This window comes from Vigna unguiculata, chromosome 5 (genome assembly GCF_037176805.1).
Source record: "Vigna unguiculata cultivar grain cowpea cultivar isolate G323 ecotype 2 chromosome 5, ASM3717680v1, whole genome shotgun sequence".
NCBI classification, from domain to species: Eukaryota; Viridiplantae; Streptophyta; class Magnoliopsida; order Fabales; family Fabaceae; genus Vigna; species Vigna unguiculata.
This window is the reverse complement of record NC_140796.1, coordinates 46,469,974-46,482,531: the sequence shown is the minus strand read 5'-3', so window position 1 is coordinate 46,482,531 and position 12,558 is coordinate 46,469,974. Positions and strand designations below refer to the sequence as shown.

The window sequence follows — 12,558 nt, the reverse complement described above, 5'->3', positions numbered from 1 at the left end:
GACATGTGGTATATTTTTATAGGATAATATTGATATTTTGATAACTAAAGTTTGATAACTTTATCTTATAATTAAGTGGTATTTTTTAAGTGATTTTGAAATATAAAAAAATAAAAAATAAAATAAAATATGAAAAATCATTTAGAAGATGTCATCTCAACAAATTGTTAAGATTTTGTTAAAAAATTATTTTCCTATTTTATATATCAACGTCTATTTTTTATCTTGTATGTTATGGTTAGTAGTGGATCATAATCAAAAAGTTTGAAGGAGTTAAAATAATATACTCAAATTTTATATATTTAATTATTATTATTATTAATACAAAAATATATATATAATTTAGTATTGAAATTCTTTTATGTTTTTTTTTACAAAAATTATAGTTTTGAAATTATATATGATATAAAACTTATTTTAAATAAGTTTTTCTAGTTTCATCTATTTTTTTGAATATTTTCAAATTTGAAATTTTTTCTTATAAAAAGTTTCAAAAAATTAATATGAAAAATTTCGCCTATAATTCAAAAGAATTAATATAAAATTTCTCATTTATAATTATTTGAATATTAAAAAATGGTTCTCTAATTCAATAATTGAATTTCTATCAGTATCATGGTTGAAAATAGTAAAGAAGTGAATTTGTATTATTTTCATCTTCAAGGGTATCTTCCCTTATATCACTTAAAGAAAAGAATCTATTATTTTATTTTTTATCAATATACCAATTTAAAAAAAAATAAGACTAAAAAATAATTTATAAAAATTTAATAAAAAATTGAGAGATGTAATTATTAAAAAAGAAAATATCATAATCAATTCACATTTAAGAAATGGTTATGAAAAAAAAAAACATATATTACATATTTTTTCTTTTTATATTCATAAGAAAATAAATATATAAAAAACTCGTAAAATGAAAAAAAAATTAAATATCAAATTAATATTTTGCTATAAAGAGAAATGAGAGAGTTACTTTTTTTATCTTAAAAGAGAACGGACAAAAGAAAAAATGAATTTATGTCTAATTTTCTATTTCATTTTTTAAACAAGAAAAAAAAGAGAGGAAATGCAAAAGTAATAAATTAATAAAATAGGTGAGAAACTAAAAATGAAAAAGAACAAAAAAAATCTCAATAAATTTTTATTTTTTATTATTTGTAATTTATTATTTTATTATTTATTAATATTATATTTTATAAAAAAATAAATTCAATTAAAAATTTTAAATTTTTTAAAAAAATTAAAAAATCTTTGTGCAATTCCTCAACTAATCTTCTAAAGTCTATTGGTTATGATGAACAAAAGACCGAACAATACAATCTACTACAATAGTGTCTTCGACGTCGTCACCAAGATCCACAATTCTAATGACAAATATTGGTTGTTGCGGACTATGACATTTGTTGGTTCGGCGACTTCCTCCTTTAATTATCGGTTTAGATGGACTCTTATATTTCTCTCGTTGACACCAAAATATAACTAGTGTTATCAAATTACAATTAAGTCATTGTGTATAATAATTAATAATTAGAGATAAATTTAATAAATTAAATAATTTGTAAAATAATACCAAGTGCAAGATAATTATATGGAAAAATAGTGGAGGGACATTAAAACATGTTTTAAAGAAGGGACACAAATTTTTTTTTACTCAATTAATTATCTAATGATAAAGTGATATGTAACATAAGATCAAGAAAATCTAATTATTAGCTTATTTTAGACATTATTTTCAATTATATTATAATTGTCAACATGATTGGGAAACATAATATGTATTAAAAGAGTATAAATGGAGAAAAAGAGGAGAGAATAATGATTATTGGTGGAGAAAAATGAGGATGAGCTTCTTTTGAAGAAAAAAAGAAAGTGAAATAAAACATATTTCTTTTGAAACATTGTCCAGTGGAAGTATTTATTTACAAATGGATGAAATGATGTATAGGGATGGGAGAAAATGATGGATCTATTAACTTTAGTTCTTATATTTTGTACTACTAAAATTAAAATTCATATTGATTAAATTTATCTAATTACTTAAATTAAATTTTAGATTTATAATAAATAATTTAAATTTTGATATAAATTATTTTAATAAAAAATTGAAAAATTCAATTCCAAGACATATATATATATATATATATATATATATATATATATATATATATATATATATATATAAAACATAATGGATTAAAATCATACATGTGGAGATTATTTTTCATCCCTATTTCTCCACCTCCTTTTAGAAACTCCATCAATTGCCCACCGTCCGATGGACCAATCAACTCAAACTCGCAAATCCTCATTGCCAACTAGTACAATCCACGTCAACCCCTCACACCCTGTGGACGTGCCACATCACCACCAACGTTGAGTACGTGGTTTTATGCGAAGATGAGGGCAATTCTCAGGCCCAATCCACAAACAGATCCGAATTAAAAATACCTTTAGAAAAATGATATTCTAACTCCCAATTTTTGACTCCTTCTCTTACTTCCTGACCTGATAGTTGATGTGTATTTAATTTTTTTAATTTGTGTTTTATTTTGCAAAGACACTATGGCAACGGGTGAAAAGCAAAGGGAGAAAATGCTCGTCTATCTTGCAGACCACACTAAAACAATTAGGGTTTCTCTCTTCCATAGAACACAAACAAAGTGTGGAGAAGACGAAATGTGATTTGAGAGGCTGAAGTCGGCGCTGTGCACGAAGAACACGTACCTAGTTCGCGAGAGTGATCCCGTGAATGAAACTCTCCTCATAATCAGAGGCCACATCGATTCTTACACCACCAATAGAGGCTGCACTAGTTTCTTCAACTCCTGTCGAATCGACCTTGGTGATTTCTACAGCGAGGAGCTGCTAACATGGGCTTTGGGCCCTAAACGAAAGACGAGATTTCTAAGTTTTGGTGTTATTCTTGAACCCTAAACTAAATCCCATTTTGTTCCAAGATTTTTGTTGTCCTTGGAGTGGTGTTAGGGTTATTACTGCTTTTCGTTAGTTCGATTCAGCTCGATGGTTGTGTGTGGTGACAGGTTGAATTACTGGTGATCATTGACATATATGTAAACTCTGGATTGAATTACTGGTGACCACTTATATATTAATTGGTGACCTACCCAATACTTTTTGAATAGTAGTATAACCACAACTCTCTTTTAAGGAAGTCCAGATGTAATCCATTTTTAGTGTATTAGAAGACCTTAACAACATGTATGAAAAATATATTTAATCCAAATAAAATTGATCTAGGATAATTAGTCCATAACCCCACCTCACAGACATGATAATTGTGGATTCATTAACTGATGGCCCCTGATGTATTACATGGTGATTTGCTTATTACGTTTTGCTCAACGATATGAATTGTGGTCTATCATAAGGACTGAACATGTAAACTAGTTACAGTCATGACTTTCCTAACATGTGTGGAAGGTATATTGAACATGATAAAAATTAGTGGGAGAGAATTGGTTCACAAAATTCAGTTCACATATAAGTAAACTCTGGATTGAAATACTGGTGACCATTGACATATTAACTGGTGACCTGCCCTATACTTTTTGAATAGTAGTATAACCACTGTTTTGTTTTAAGAAAGTCCACATGTAAACCATTTGTAATGTATTATAAGACCTTAACAACATGTATGAAACGTATATTTAATCCTAATAAAAATTTCTCTACAATAATTGGTCCACAACCCCCACCTCAAAAACATGATAATTGTGGATTCATTAACTAGTGACCCCGGCGTATTACATGGTGACCTGCCCATTACGTTTTGATCAACAATATGAATTGTGGCCTGTCATTAGGGATTGAACATGTAAACAAGTTACAGTGAATTACATAACCTTCCTGACATGTGTGGGGGGTATATTGAACATAATAACATAATAAAAATTAGTGGGATAGAATTGGTCCACAAAATTCAGTTCATATATATGTAAACTCTGTATTGAAATACTGGTGATCATTGATATATTAACTGGTGACCTTCCCAATACTTTTTGAATAATAGTATAACCACTGCTCTATTTTAAGAAAGTTCACATGTAAATCATTTATAGTGTATTAGAAGACCTTAACAACATGTATGAAAGATATATTTAATCCTAAGAAAAATTGTTCTAGGATAATTGGTTCACAACACTCACCTAACAGACATGATAAATGTGGATTCATTAACTAGTAACCTTTGACATATTACATGGTGACCTGCCCATTACGTTTTGCACAAAAGTATGAATTGTAGCCTATCATTAGGGACTGAACATGTAAACCAGTTATAGTGAATTACATGACCTTCCTAACATGTGTGGAAGGTACATTGAACATAATAAAAATTGGTGGGAGATAATTGGTTCATAAAATTCAGCTCACATATATGTAAACTATGGATTGAATTATTGGTGACCACTGACATATTAATCAGTGACCTGCCCATACTTTTTGAATAACAATATAACTACTGCTCTATTTTAAGGAAGTTTACATGTAAACCATTTTTACTATATTAGAAGACCTTAACATGTATGAAAGGAATATTGAACATAATAAAAATTGTTCTAGCTTATTTGGTCCACAATTCGCACTTCACAAACATCATGTGAACTGGATTCATTAACTGCTCGCCACTGACATATTAAATGGTGACCTAATTATTACATTTTGCACAACAATATGATTTGTGGTAGGGTTTTCAAGTGACGGTACAATTTGTAGGTTTGGTTGTCGCCGCTGCCGCCAACACCACCATCGTTCACAGTCATCGCCATTCAAACACTTGCTGAATTCCGAAAGCAATATCGTACTTCAAAATCGCTAACAAATGCAACTCCTACCTAACATACCTTAATATCGAAAATGGAAGCGCTTCAATTAAGTGATAGTTGGAAATGGGCAGAATCAAATTTTGTCTTCTCCACCTTTGTTCATGTTCTACGGAAGAGAAAAACCCTAATTTTTTGTGTGAGTGTGGTCTGCAAGATAGACGAACCCTTCCTCCATTCGCTTTTCACCCGTTGCCAAAGTGTCTTTACAAAATAAAACACAAATTAAAAAATTAAATGCACATAAGTTGCAGGTCAGGAAGTAAGAGAAAGAGTCAAAAATTGGGAGTTAGAATATCATTTTCCATACCTTTATCCTTTGCTTCTTCCTATGTTTAGCGGACTAAGGTTATACTTTCTTTTACTATTTAATGTTGTAATGTCTTCATGAAAGACACCAATGAAATCAGTGAGCTTTTATTTTTCATAAAGTTTTATAGTATAGTAACCATGGATGCTGCTGCAAGAGCTGCTCCTTTACACATAGCAATATTTCCATGGTTTGCTATGGGACACCTCACTCCTAATCTTCACCTCTCCAACAAGCTAGCAGAGAGAGGCCACAAAATCTCCTTCATAGTCCCACATAGAACACAAACCAAACTACACCACCTCAATCTGCACCCTCATCTCATCACCTTTGTCCCCATCAAACTTTCCCATGTTCATGGCCTTCCTCACCATGCCGAAACCACTTCAGACGTCCCCTTCTCTTTAGCCCCACTCATCGCCACCGCCATGGATCGCACACAGAACCACATCGAACTTCTCCTCAGGAATCTCAACCCACAGATTGTTTTCTTCGATTTCCAACACTGGCTACCCAGCCTCCTTCGGAGGCTAGGCATCAAGAGTCTCATGTACCTCATACTTCATCCATTATCATCAGCATACCTCGGAGACGGACCCAGAAGAAGCCAAGGAAGAGAGTTATCTGAACTTGATCTAATGGAACCTCCTCTGGGCTTCCCTGATTCATGCATCAAGTTTCAGCCTCATGAAGTTCGCTTCCTCGTTGCAGAAAGGAAACTCGAGTTTGGAAGCGGTGTTCTTCTGTACGATCGGTTATACAACAGTTTCTGCTCCGCCGATGCACTTGGATTCAAAGGTTGCAGAGAAATCGATGGGCCATATGCGGATTATCTTGAAACTGTGTTTGAGAAGCCTGTTTTGCTTTCGGGGCCTCTCTTACCCGAGCCACCAAACACTACCTTGGACGAAAAATGGGTTGCATGGCTTGGGCAATTCAACCCTGGCTCTGTTGTTTTCTGCACATACGGAAGCGAAAGCGCGTTACCACAGAATCAGTTTCAAGAGTTGTTGCTTGGTCTTGAACTAACAGGTTTTCCATTTCTTGCAGCATTTAAGCCCTTTGATGGATTTGAGTGTAGTGAAGAAGCTCTCCCAGAAGGGTTCAGAGAAAGAGTTAAAGGAAGAGGAATTGCATATGAAGGTTGGGTGCCACAACAACTGATGTTGGAACACCCTTCAATTGGTTGCTTCATAACACACTGTGGAGCTGCTTCTTTAACTGAGGGACTTGTGAATAAGTGTCAGTTGGTGCTGCTACCAGGACACAGGGGTGGCCATATCATCAATGCAAGAATGCTGAGTAGAAAACTGATGGTTGGAGTGGAAGTGGAGAAAGGTGAAGAAGATGGTTGTTTCAGCAAAGAAAGTGTATGTGAAGCAGTGAAAAGTGTGATGGATGATGAGAGTGAAGTTGCAAGAGAAGTGAAACAGAATCATGCCAAACTCAGAAACTTCTTACTTAGCGACAATTTAGAGTCCTCCTGTGTTGATCTTTTCTGTCAACAACTTCAAAATTTACTGTAATTTCTAAGCTTCCACCATCACTTAGTACATGAATAAGTGGCATGGCTTATGGCTCTGTTTTAACTTAATGTATTCTAAATTGTTTATTTAGTTTACATTATGGATCCATTAAATTGTTCTTAATTACTTTATCTGTAGTTGATTTCCCTTTTTTTTTTATTTCGTAAACTTTGATTCGTTTGGTCATATTTCTTCTAAATGTTTAAAATATCTTAATTTTTATAAATTATAGTCAATTTGATTCTTTTTACAAACATTGTTTAAATCGTTAATAGAAGGTGAACCGTAATCGACACGTGTCACTTTGTGATTTTTTTAATTTTTTTATTTTTTTAATTTTTTTAATTTTAAAAATGTTGTCCACATGTTAAGTTAACACTGTGACACATGTCAGTGGTAGTATCACGTGTCAAGCCAATGTCACTACCACGTGTCAAGTTAGAGTCATTGTCACATCTCGTGACTTTTATTCAATTCGGCCTATTTTTTGTTAATTTTGTTCAATTTAGTCCTAATTTTTTTTGTTCAATTTAGTCCCTATTTTGTCTCTCTCCAAATTGACCAAATTTAATTTTTATATAAGTGTTATATTAAAACTTTTATTTTTACTAGCGTAACATAGGCGCTATCGCGCCTGTGTGTATGCATTTTTTAAATATGTGTGATATTATATTAGTAGGTGATAATATTATGATGTTATTAAGTTAATATATATATATATATATATATTAAAATTATATTTATTAAAAATAAAGTGAAATGTATCAGATAAAAGACTAACCATTGATAAATAAAGAAGAAGAGAAGAAGTAGAGACATCTGATTTTATAAAAAGTTTGTAAAAGTAACGGTCAATTTTTAAAAATTTAATGAATTATTATATTTAAAGGGTAAAATCGGTATTTTGAAAAGTGGACACAAAAAGAAGAATCCCCTTTGTATATTGTTATAGATTAAAATTCACATTTATGTTAAATATTTCTTTTATTAATTTTATACCAAACCTAACTATACTTTTGGAAGTAAATTATTATATATATGTTTGATTTTTGCTACATGTAAAAAATATGGTTAAAGTTAGTTTAAAATTAGAGGATAAAATTCTTCATTGTTTTTAAAATTTAAAGGAAAGTTCTTCATTATTTTTTAAATGATAAGGAAAAGTCTAAATTATTTTTAAAATTAGAAGGAAAGTTCTTTATTATTTTTAAAATTAGAAGAAAATTCTTTATTATTTTTTATAAGGAAAATTCTTAGTGTAAATTTAAATTTTAATAAAAATAAAAATTTTATTATAAAATTTATATAGAGATTAAATTTGGTCAATTTGGAGAGGGCAAAATTGGAATTAATTTGAACAAACATAACGAAAATTGAGACTAAATTGAATAAAAATAATGAAAATTAGGATCGAATTGAATATAAGTCACGAGACACTCACACGTGGTAATGACACTAACTTGACACTGGCTTGACGCGTGGCAGTGATACTAGCTTGACATATACTACTGACACTGTTACGTGTCACAATGTTGACTTGACACGTGGACAACTTAAAAAAGTAAATAAAATAAATAAATTTTTTTAAAAAGAATTTAAAAAACTAAAAAAAATTAAAAAGACCACGAAGTAAGACGTTGGAATTACTATTCATCTTCTAGTAATGATTTAGACGACGTATGTAAAAAGAATGAAATTAACTATACGAAAAAAAAGGTTACGAAAATTAGGACCAATAAAATATTTAAGCTTTTTATTTATATCTGATCTATTATTTACTTTTTCTGATCATCTTACTGTTGTTTATCACTTACATTTTTGCAAATTTATTTCTACAATTTACATTTATCATTACACTGCTTTAATTTATAAATACTACTTTGTTAACAAAAATATCAAGTTTCACTTATATATCTTCTTAACTAAACCAATAGAACTATGATAATTATAAATATAAGTTTGAATTCTTATAATAATGAATTAAATATATAAATTAACTATTTTTGTTTAAATTTATAAAGTTTTAAAAAACATCATATTTAATTCAAAAACTATAAAATATTTCTAACCTAAAAATAATGTACAAATATGTAACTTTTGTCTAACATATTTAATTTATATTTTAACCAAAAATACCGTCTCCTACTAGAAACTAAACTAAATATATTTTAGAAAAAAATGATATTTCGACATACAATATTAACTTAGTTTTGACGTCACTGACATGTCACTATTTTTTTTATTTTAAAATGTGTTTTTTTTTTTTTTTTCAGGAACTAGCAAACGTGAGGGGAAAGAGGTTGAAAAAGGGAAAATTGATTTCCTTTTTGACAGAGAGAAGGAGAAACTTATGGAAAACAGAGCCTCAACACTTTGTTTCCTTTGATAAAAGAGAACGAGAACATTTTATATACGGTCAATATTATACAAATTCTTTCTTCATGTATTTTTTCATTTTCTGTAATTTATGCATTTGTCCTTCTACATTATGAAATTTTATACCTATTGTAAGAGTTGTGCTTCCTTTAGAATTGAAGAAATTTGGTGTTTCATTTGAGAAAACTTGTGTCGGATGTGGTCAGATATGTGGTGGTTGGAGGTGGAATTGGTTGCTAGTTGTTGATGGTTAATAGAATCTATCCTCAACTTCTTTAATTAATAGAAAATTTATTATGATAGGTTTGTCTAATCAATTTTTGTAAAAGTAATCTATAACAATATATAAAGGGGATTCCCCTTTTTGTGTCCATTTTTCAAAATACCGATTTTATCCTTTAAATATAATAATTTATTAAATTTTTAAAAATTGACCGTTATTTTTACAAATTTTTTATAAAATCAAATGTCTCTACTTCTTCTCTTCTTCTTTATTTATCAATGATTATTCTTTTATTTGTTCTGATATATTTCATTTTATTTTTAATAAATATAATTTTAATATATATTAACTTAATAACATTATAATATTATCACCTACTAATATAATATCACGCATATTTAAAAAATGCATAAACAAAGGCGCGATAGCGCAGTGTTACGCTAGTAATAATAATAATAATTTTATTTAAATTAACCATCCACAAGGCATTTCAATTAAATTTCTATCAATCTCATTTTATTTTAATACAATCTCATTAATTTTAACTTTTTTATTTTAAATAATAACTTACATAATTTGTACTAACTGTATTTTATTTTAAATTTCTTTTATGACCAAAGGTAAAATAATAACTATCCAATTGTATAGATTAAAACATTTTTTTTAATCTATCAAACTTTTCTCATCACTTAATATCTTTTATAAACGTTTATCTCATTTTCTTCAATTTCTTATTATATTTTCCTTAATGCAAACAATTTCAATTTCACATTTCTTTTCCCTCAAATTTACTCCCATAAATTGATCTTCAAAAACAAACACAAAACTAATCTAAGATTATATCAAAGTATATTTTAGCCAAATTATTTGTAACTATCTTGCCACTACTATAAGACTCAGATCAAAATCTATTCTAATCAAGTTTTTTGAAACTATTATTTCACTAATATAGGACTCAATAGAGAAAATTAAAAATACTAAATTGATTACATAAGTTAATTTGCAATATATTTGTAGAGTCAATGCTCCGATTTACAAACTACTTTTACAAAAATAATCTGATTTAAACTCAATTACTAATATATTTTTAAAATCTATCTTTACGGTACTACAGTACTCCGTCCAAACGTTCAAGACAGCGTAGATTGCCTTTATATGTTTATGCTTATGTGTGGTGTAATGCACTTAGCTTAGATTCTACCACCCACATCAAGATTTCGTATAAGATTATTCTAATTTATTTAATCTTATAAATCCAAATTCTAAACGTAGATTGAATATTATGAGAAAAACCGACACTTATAATAATAATTCTAACAAAATAGGCTTTCGTGTAAGAAGAAAGTATCAACAACAAATACCTACCAAAAGGTTGAATCCTAATTATAAGTTAAAGAAAAAGTATCCACCATTTGCATTAGTCGACAATTGAATAAGAAAATAGACTTGACAGAAATCATATGATGTCAAAGATTTTGGAATGATTGTTTGAATACTCTGGTGTCTGCATTACAAAAAAAGAAGAAGGACAAAATAGAGCATGAGAAAATGACTATATAATTAACAATAATGACATGTAGAAAAAGGAGATAAAAAATTATTATTAGTGTTCAAATACATGTGGTGGATCAAACATCATTATCATAAAAATTTAGCATGGAAAACGTTAGTGTTGCTGTGTAGTTTTATTTACAAAATATTGCCTTCAAAGATAAGAAGATAGTAGAAGCAATTAGATGGCCCATACATATGAGTAGGGTTTTGTGTTGGTGATTTAGTTTAGTAACTGAGCCTCTGCAATGGATACACCATCTCACATAGTGATGTTTCCATGGTTTGCCATGGGACACTTAACCCCATATCTCCATTTCTCCAACAAGTTAGCCACTAGAGGCTACAAAATCTCCTTCTTCATCCCCAAAACAACACAAACCAAGTTGCAACAACTCAATCTTCATCCACATCTCATCACCTTTTTTCCCATCACAATTCCTCCAGTTGATGGCCTTCCTCACGGCGCTGAAACCACTTCAGACGTGCCCTTCTCTTTGTTCCCACTTATTGCCACCGCCATGGATCACACAGAGAAGGACATAGAACTTCTCCTAATGAATCTCAAGCCACACATTGTTTTTTTTGATTTCCAACATTGGCTACCAAACTTGGCACGAAAGTTGGGCATCAAGTGCATGCAATACTTCATAGTTAATCCGCTATCGATAGCTTACTTTTGGAACGGACCAAGGAAGAGCCAAGGAGGAGAATTAACTGATGTTGATCTCATGAAACCACCTGAGGGGTTCCCTGATTCATCCATCAAGCTTCATGCACATGAAGTTCGATTCCTTGCTGCCACAAGAAAGCTCGAGTTTGGAAAAAATGATATTCTTTTGTATGATCGTTGGGGCAGAGGTACAAGCATGGCCGATGCAATTGGATTCAAAGGCTGCAGAGAAATTGATGGACCATATGCAGAATATCTAGAAATTGTGTATGAAAAACCTGTTTTGCTTTCGGGGCCTCTTTTACCTGAGCCACCGAACTCTACATTGGAAGAAAAATGGGTAGCATGGCTTGAGGGTTTCAACCATGGTTCTGTTGTTTTCTGTGCATTTGGAAGCGAAAGGCCGTTACCGCAAAATCAGTTTCAAGAGTTGTTGCTGGGTCTTAAACTAACAGGTTTTCCATTTCTTGCAGCATTTAAGCCTCCCAATGGATTTGAGTCTGTTGAAGAAGCTCTGCCAGAAGGGTTCAGAGAAAGGGTTGAAGGAAGAGGGATTGCGTATGGAGGTTGGGTGCCACAACAATTGATCTTGGAACACCCTTCTGTTGGATGCTTCATAACACACTGTGGAGCTGCTTCTCTAACAGAGGCTCTTGTGAATAAGTGTCGGTTAGTGTTTCTACCTAGGTTGGGTGCTGATCACGTCATCAATGCAAGAATGCTGAGTAGAAAAATGAAGGTTGGGGTGGAAGTGGAGAAAGGTGAAGAAGATGGTTTGTTCAGCAAAGAAAGTGTATGTAAAGCAGTGAGAAGTGTGATGGATGATGAGAGTGAGGTTGCAAGAGAAGTGAGACAAAATCATTCCAGACTCAGGAACTTCTTACTCAGCGACAATTTAGAGTCCTCGTGTGTTGATCTTTTCTGTCAACAACTTCAAAATTTACTGTAATTTCCAAGCTTCCACCATTACTTGTATTACATGAATAAGTTGACGTGACTCTGTTTTAACTAATGAAAATTAAGTAAGAAAATTTTACGTGCATATATGATATATC

General features: G+C 30.7%; 2 pseudogenes across 2 annotated transcripts; both read left to right on the top strand.

The window, feature by feature from the left end:
* The first annotated feature begins 5,155 nt into the window (after positions 1-5,155).
* Positions 5,156-6,729, top strand: LOC114186299 (cyanidin 3-O-galactoside 2''-O-xylosyltransferase FGGT1 pseudogene; annotated as a pseudogene). Its single transcript, XR_014994971.1, has one exon. The product of XR_014994971.1 is annotated as a cyanidin 3-O-galactoside 2''-O-xylosyltransferase FGGT1 pseudogene (transcript).
* Positions 6,730-10,939: 4,210 nt separating this feature from the next.
* On the top strand, positions 10,940-12,540 carry LOC114183919 (cyanidin 3-O-galactoside 2''-O-xylosyltransferase FGGT1 pseudogene; annotated as a pseudogene). Its single transcript, XR_014995384.1, has one exon. The product of XR_014995384.1 is annotated as a cyanidin 3-O-galactoside 2''-O-xylosyltransferase FGGT1 pseudogene (transcript).
* Positions 12,541-12,558: the final 18 nt, after the last annotated feature.